Source organism: Peromyscus eremicus, chromosome 4 (genome assembly GCF_949786415.1).
Source record: "Peromyscus eremicus chromosome 4, PerEre_H2_v1, whole genome shotgun sequence".
Classification (NCBI taxonomy): Eukaryota; Metazoa; Chordata; class Mammalia; order Rodentia; family Cricetidae; genus Peromyscus; species Peromyscus eremicus.
This window is the reverse complement of record NC_081419.1, coordinates 151,944,720-151,952,672: the sequence shown is the minus strand read 5'-3', so window position 1 is coordinate 151,952,672 and position 7,953 is coordinate 151,944,720. Positions and strand designations below refer to the sequence as shown.

The following is a 7,953-nucleotide window of genomic DNA, read 5'->3' as shown; positions in this document are numbered from 1 at the left end:
ATTCAGCCACCAAGGGCACCTGTTGTAAGTGTGGCTCTTTTGAAGCAGCTCATGGGGGCTCTGGTTGTTTCTTCCCTGGGAGTAAAGGGTTAAGCTCCTGTGGGTGAGAATCACTGTGAGTCATTGGGGAAGCATTTCTTTTACACCTGGGATTTGAGCTAGCATTCTGCAGAGCTCATTGTTTCTTCTTGTTGTGGTTGTTTTGTTTTGTTTTGCTTGTGTTTTTGTTTTGTTTTTTGGGAAAGTGGGTGTGGTTGTGTTAAGGCAGTGTCCCCAGACCCGGGATCTTCCCTCTATGCTGAGTCAGTGTGTCCCACACAGGGAAGTGGGTGCTATGTGAAGCTTACATTTTCCTAGAGGCTGTGTAAAACATGAACAGAGATGGGTAAAATCATTTTTATTGGTGATGTTTATGTCTCCATATGTAGTTATGGAAGCCTTCAAGTTGCCGTCTTGCTCACGGAGCTCACCTCTTCCTACCAGAGATGTTTCCAGCACTCCACACTCATTTGTGGCTCGTGGCCACAGTGGCCTTGGGCAGCTCCAGCTGTGACTATGTAGAGCACTGAAATGCCCTTTGCTTCTCCCCTTTGTCTGATAATTACCAAGAAATGCCACGGATCTAGGGAACAGATTCTAGAGCCACATAAATGCACAATGCTCTCTCCCTTTTCTCTTTCAACACCTGCTCATAGAATCTCTCAAAGACACTAGGGGTGGGACTAACGAGAAAAGCCACTGTCAGCTGTCTATCAATGTGGGGATGGGCAATGTCCATTGAGTCTTTGGCCCCATGTCCTCCTGCTTCACATTGTCTGACCACACCCAAGCCAGGGGAACCCACCATCAAACAAGGTTGGAAGCCAGTGACAACCCTAGGTCCCTCCCACCTGGGAAGAGGTAGTTTTGAATCAGTGCCACTTTCCTCTGCTGACCACATGAGTGAAGTCAGCCTTGCTGGTTGCTAGTTGAGCAGCTCAAAGACACTGACTTGGCCTGTCCTGAGAAGGGCCTAGTGGAGTCCAACTTACAGGAACTTGACTGATATGAGCCAATGGCTCCCTAGGAACCACATTGCCCAGCCAAGTCCTACACCATCGTCATTCACTAACTGTCGTGTCCACTCCAGGATGTCTGATCTGGCCTGCTACTCTCCCCAGGGCATCCAGCTTGCCACACAGGTCAGGAGACTTAAGGTGACCTGATTTAAGAGCCAAGAGTCTTAAGTTCAACTTCATCTCCCTTCCCCTCCTTTCTTAAAAACACACAGACCAGTCTCTCCATAAGTTTCCATGCTTTGTGCTTCCTGTAACTAAAACACTGCAGGCACTAGAGCCACACAAAGCCAAACTGTTTGCTGAGGGTTCTCCCATCAACACCTGGGGCTTGTGGCATGTTCAGTCCCCACAGACCTCAAGGTTCCATCTACACAAGGCCTTTGTTTCTCCCAAGTTAAGAAAACTTGGTCTGAAACACACACACACACACACACACACACACACACACACACACACACAGAGCCAGGCTGTGGGGGCATCCAACAACTCTGAATGCTACAGAAAGTTCAGCTCCAACCCCAGAAAAGTAGAGGTGGCCCAAGGCACCCCCTTCCCAGCATCCCCTCCAACTCTCTGCAACTCTTCAGATGTTTCATTTTGTTAATTTCATCTCAGAGTTGAATTCACACCCTCTCGTGCAGATTTACCCAACTCATTGGAGAATCAAGTAGAAGTGTCCCCAGCCCAGATGAAAATATTAACAAGAGGGACTTTTAAAAATACTTATTTTATTTTTAACTGTGTGTATCTGTGTGTTGGTAAAGCACACTAGTGCAGATGCCCTCAGAGACCTGAGGTATTGGATCCTCCTGGAGTTGAAAGTTACAGGTAGTTATGGACTGCCTGGCGCGGGGCTGGGAAACAAGCTTGGGTCCTCTGGACGAGCAGCCGGTGTTCTTAATCTTTAAGCCATCTCTCCAGCCTCGAGAGGCACTTTCAGAAAATGTTTTTACTTTTACATTTTTACTTACTTTGTATGTGACAGGGAGGGGCATGCATGCATAGCACGCATGTGGAAAGCAGAGAACAACTTTCAGGAGTCGGTTCTTTCCTTCTACCATATGGGTCCAAACTCAAGTCATCACCTTGGTGGCAGGTGCCTTTCCTGCTAAGCCATCGTGCCAGCACAGGAGATACTTCTTCACAATGGACAAACACTATTTTTCTAATTTTCTATAGGAAGTGAAAAACCACCATCTCATCCCCAAAGTCACTTGGGCCACACCGTCTGCTCTGCCAAAGGGAAGAACCCGGAGTGCGATTGCTGAGCAGAGGCTCCTAAGCCTGGGTTAATCCGGCAGAGAACGATGACAGCAATTTTATAATGTAAATTTGTGTGTGATCTGTTTTTGGTCTTTATTCCCTTTTGAAGGGATGGAGATGGAGGGATTTGCAATGTATTAAACCATTTCTCTAACAATTGCCTCTTTGTAACCAGCCGTTCGTTGTGTTCCGACACCTCAACAGCAGTCCGTTCTGGAAAACAGGAAAGATACGACGTGAATGCAAACACACCCCCAGAGGAACAAAACCATGTTGCCATGAGCACAGAACGGTTCAAACAATTAGCTAACTGACCTTCAAAGCCAGTATTGTCCCTTCAGTAAAAGTGACTCAGGTCGATGCTTTGCCGGCCTGAAGCTCCCCCAGGGGGCATTTACTTATGTCATGTAGAAAAGCTGCTTTTGAGTGACTACCAGAAAGGAGGGTGACAGCTGTGGGCTGCACATGGGGAAGAGGGTCTCTGAGTAGGCCAGCATCGCCCTGGGTCACTATCTCTGTTCTCCAAGATTACCTTTGTAACTGGGGCTCAAGCAGCCAGAGTCTGCATAAAGGGAGGCATGGCCATCACAATGTGATGTTGAGCCGGGTGTGACCCTTGGGTGGCCTGTGTTCTCAAGACTCTCAGGTCACCTGGCATGCCCACTCCACCCTGGGCTACTAACTTAGGGGCTCAGAATAACAGCCAGCACATCAGAGAATACCTACCTAATGTATCTTTCCGTCCAGTTTCTACCTCTGAGTCCCACTTTGTCCAAAGCAATGAGCACCTAGTTGTCACCCTCCCAAGGCCTCTGATTTAGCCTGACATGAGGCTAGTCTCTCTAGCCCTACAAGGACCACTTTTACTGTTCTCAAGAGAGCTTGCCCAGCCAGGATTTTTGGCCAAAATGCTAAGACACACATGAGATCTATAACGCTCTTGATAGCCACAAGGCATGTGACAGGATATATGTTTGATGCTGTCCTCCGCTGCCACAGCAGGCTTGCAGCATCCGCAGCTGCGCCAAGCCCTCTCAGCACTTCCTGCGTTCTGACTACTATATGTTCTAAAACCCCTGGAAACAAATGGTCTCTGTGTCTCACACAGGGAAAATTCCATCTTATACAGCCCCAGCAGACCCTGATGCATCAAGTGGTCCTCAGTCTGCCTTGGCCAATGCTGTGGTGCCATGGTCTGATGAGGGTTAGAGACACCCCAGAGGAGCACTTCATGACCTGTCTGTCTGTGGTGGTGTGGGTGGAGCCAGGACTTCAAAGTCCACGGACCTTGTGCTTATGCTCCGTGTAGAGCAGTGGAACACTGTACGTGAGCTGCACGCTGAGTTCCATGTGTAACACACCCAAGTGGGAACAGCCCACAGTGTCAGTGTCAGAAATGTACAAATGCACCATCAATGAGCCGGTTAGTGCCAAGGACCTCAGCCACAGGCTGATGCAGAAGGACTGTTGAGACAAGTACACTGGACAGAGAAGAGACTAGTAGCCTCTGGACAGAGCTATTCCCACCCAATGTGTCCTCATACACCCCACAGAGGATGCCAGGGAATCAGAACTTCCAATGTTTAGGACAAATAAAATGATATTAATTCAGAACTTTCCAATCTGTTCTACCTCGGTGACTCAGAGGACCAGAAGGAGGAAAAACATCAACCAGAATGGACAAAACCTGCTCCTGGAGTGTAGCATGAATTGTTAGAAGGTCTCATTAATAAGAACAAACCCGGTGCCAGGTATTGGGGTAAATGCTGGAAGATCAGAGAAGCAGAACAAGCCAGAGCCACCTCACCTCACCAGTTCCTTAGCTGATCCTGTTTCCTCAGACTGGAAGCCTCTGAGTCCTCATCCAAATGGATCTCAGCTGAACTGCTGCTCAAAAGCCTAAAAGCTTAACCTGCTCTAGTTCCTGGTCCTCACGCCTTATATACCTTTCTGCTTTCTGCCATCACTTCCTGGGATTAAAGGCGTGAGTCACCATGCCTGGCTGTTTCCAGTGTGGCTTTAAACTCACAGAGATCAGGATGGATCTCTGCCTCCCAAGTGATAGGATTAAAGGCATGTGTGCCACCATTTTCTGGGCTCTATCTAGTGGCTGTTCTGTCCTCTGACCCCAGATAAGTTTATTGGGGTGAACAATATATCAACCACACCTGGAGGGCCTGCATCCAGAGCAGGGTCCTGTCCATGTCCATTCCTGGAAAATGCTAGGCTCACTCCTTGAACTTCCTCTCTGAACCATACCACCACCTGCAGTTTGGGACTAAACTTGGGTCCTGCCCACATCCATGCCTCTCTGTGCACAGCCTTTCCCCCTAACCGTCAAGGAGTTCTCCTCAAAGTATCCCACATGCATTTTTGGGTTCTAGGCCATGTTTACTGCCCACAGATAAGGTGCTAATGGATCTGGTTTTGGAAAGGCCTAGACAGGAAACCCTGACTGGCAAAGAACAACTGACCAGCTGCCCTCAGTCCTGTCTGGAACCACGTGAACAACAGGTGAGCACAGTATTCTAAACACTATTGAATGTATATATACATGTGAAATATACACACGTGTCCATGTGACATGTGCACATGCACTTAGGTTTCATATGTGTGGGTTTTGATTGCATGTGCACATGAATGAGTGGCAAGAATATGTATGTGTGTTGTATGCATTCCTACGTAGTGCAACATGCCTATGTGTACATGTATGTACATACTTGTGGAGGTACACACAGCTTTTTCCCCCTTGAGGCTCCTGAGTTCTAGGTTCCAGTCTTTTTTTTTTTAAGATTTATTTATTATTTTATGTATATATGAGTGCTCTATATAAAGAAGGCATCAGATCCTATTATGGATGGTTGTGAGCCGCCATGTGGTTGCTGGACATTGAACTCAGGTCCTCTGGAAGAGCAGCCAGTGCTCTTAACCACTGAGCCATCTCGCCAGCCCTAGGTTCCAGTCTTGAAGCAGAACATTCCCAGCTCTTTGGATCACCAAGCCAGCTTCAGATCTCATCTGGCTCTGAGAGACCCTTGGTTGTCCAGCTCTGCAAAGGGCAAAAAGGGATCTATCAGCCCAGGAAATGGCTGTGTGGGGCCAGGTGGCTTCTGGTTTGAAGAGATGTGGTACCTACTCATTAACATTGGAGGACATGCTTCCCGCACTACAAGGAACAGGGACACAGCTTACTATCTCACTGGATAATGGCTATGCTAACGGATGACAGGAATGGACAGACTCCAAAGACACTTTCTTAGGAAACCTTGACACAACTTGTAGCCCTCTGAACACACCCATAAAAAGAACAGGCCCACAAAGAGGATGCTGAGTTTCAACTGTTCTTACCCTGCACCTCTGCCCCACCACACAAGTGAACAAGGAGTTTTCTCTGGCACTGTGAACTGAGACCAGGCTTGAGATGGGCACTCAGGCCTCCCTGTATTCCCACCTGGGTGCTCCCTACTCTGTGGAGTGATAGTGAAGAGGCCTTCTGCACTGAAGGTTAAGTGGGAGAGTCACATTCTCCAGGTCCTTGTAGGCACTCACTCAAGCTCATTGTCCAGGCAGCTGAGAGTCACATTGCTTCTGCTGAAACTTCAGTGACATAGCTTTATGGCTCTTTGGTAAAAGTTTCTGGTCAGGGAGGTTCACATATAACCAGGACCTGGGCTCCCACTGAAAGAATGCCTGTGGTCAACAAACACAACGATTATTGTTCTGAAAGGCCTGAAGGTGGGAGAATGCATGACTGCTCTTCAAGGGAGTTGATCAGCCTCCCACCATATGATTCTTTCCTTTTTCTTTTTCTAAGTTAATTTATTTTATGCATATGGGTGTTTTGCCCAATGATATCAGAAGAGGGTATCACACCCCCTGGAACTGGAGAAACAAATGGTTGTGAACTACCATGTGGGTGCTGGGAATCAAGTCTGGGTTCCTCTGGAAGAGCAGTCAGTGTGCTTAACTACTAACATCTCTCCAGCCCCTTTCCTCTCCTCCTCCTCCTCCTCCTCCTCCTCCTCCTCCTCCTCCTCCTCCTCCTCTTCCTCTTCCTCCTCCTCCTCCTCCTTTTCCTCCTCCTCCCCTTCTTCCTCCTCCTCCTCTCCCTCCTCCTCCTTCTCCTCCTCCTCCTCCTTCTCCTCCTCCTTCTCTTCCTCCTCCTCCCCCTCTTCCTCTTCTTCCTTCTTCTTCAATCATGGTAAAATATGAATAACATATATCACTTAAATATTTTCTTGTGTAGTACTAGGGATAAACCTGGGTCTTGTATGTGCTAAATAAGCATTCTATCACTGAGCTACACCCCAGTCCAATTTTCATCACTTTTAGATGTCTTATCCAAAAACACTAAAGTTGTTCACAACATCAGGCAACCCCCATCTTTCTCCAAAACAGTTTTACAGCTCACAATTTTATTTTTAAGCCACCGTTATTGAGGTATTATGCCTATACAGTAAAATGCCCCCTTCTGAGATGTACAGTTCTGTGGATGCTGATAATACACAGTCAATACATATGCCCACTACCATGACAAGCTATAACATATTGCCATTACCTACTCCAACCCCCTAAAGCACCCTGACCCTATGTCTCTGATCTTCTTTTGCACAGATGATAACTCCAGAGTGTTGCTTCAGTTCAGGAGTTGAAAGAGAGGCTTTGCTCAGCACAGACTACCCAGATTCCTTACTGGGCCTCAGCCCATCACGAAGGTGAGAACAGGTCTACATCTGGCGTTGAGAAAACAGGGCAACACTGGGCGCTTAGCCTTGCCCTTGGCGTGCATTGTCTGCCTGCAGCTACCACAGCTGCCGCTCTTAGACAGTCCCACCCCTGATTTCTATAGGTGTGACCTCAAGGGAGCCTTGGGGTGAGAGACATTTGGGGATGAAGATTCCAGCCTGAACTTAATCTTGCTGAAAAAAATCCCACTAATCTATCCCAAGGCATCTAAAGGCTACAGAGAAGCTCCACCATGAAGGACCAACGCTGCACACCCCTTCTGGGTGAGCTCACCTTCTGCCCTCCTAGAGAAGCTTCTATGGCTCAAGCATAGCTAGAGCTGCAGATCTGCCCAGAAGGTGGAGATAAAACAGGAGGGAGAGTCAAAGTCAGCCCGAGGATCTTGAGTGAGGAGTCTCCATGAGTGCTAACTAAGCAGAAATGGCAATCTAGGAGGAGGCCACAGTGGGTCCGGAGCCATTCACCCAGGGCTGCAGCTGAGCGCTTGGTTCTCATGGCTGGAAACCTAAGAAACCACAGACTTTAAACCAGCTGTGACGGATCTTATGAGGGAAAGTTCCCGTGAATGGCAAGGAAGAAAGCCCTGGATACATTGAAACCACCCCTAATGAGTGCCAAGGAAAGACACCACTGAACGCTGACTGCCTCCCAGAGACAGAAGTGGGGGGTCCAACTCACATGTCATCTCCCAATTTCCCTTTTGTACTTCTTTGATCAGGTGATATCTTTAATAAGTAAATCAAGGTTGAGTCACTCACTGTTCAGGCGACAGACCCTGCCCCAAGCCCTGGAGGGTTATCCAGGGCCACTTCCTGGGTTGATGCAGGGCACACACGGGGATTCAAAATCCCCCAGTGGTAACAGTTATGCATCCAGCCAATGGATG

At 48.1% G+C, this 7,953-nt stretch overlaps 1 long non-coding RNA gene across 2 annotated transcripts in view; it reads right to left on the bottom strand.

The window, feature by feature from the left end:
- Nucleotides 1–1,837: 1,837 nt before the first annotated feature.
- Nucleotides 1,838–7,953, bottom strand: part of LOC131910064 (uncharacterized) — a 30,653-nt gene continuing 24,537 nt past the window's right edge. The window contains exons 3-4 of one of the 2 annotated variants that reach the window (XR_009378976.1): nt 5,871–6,011; nt 1,838–2,534 (exon numbers count right to left, since the gene is read on the bottom strand). This is a non-coding gene — a long non-coding RNA (uncharacterized LOC131910064). Of the gene's footprint in view, nt 2,535–4,919; nt 5,371–5,870; nt 6,012–7,953 lie in introns of those variants that run through there. The other variant, XR_009378975.1, reaches the window with a different exon arrangement.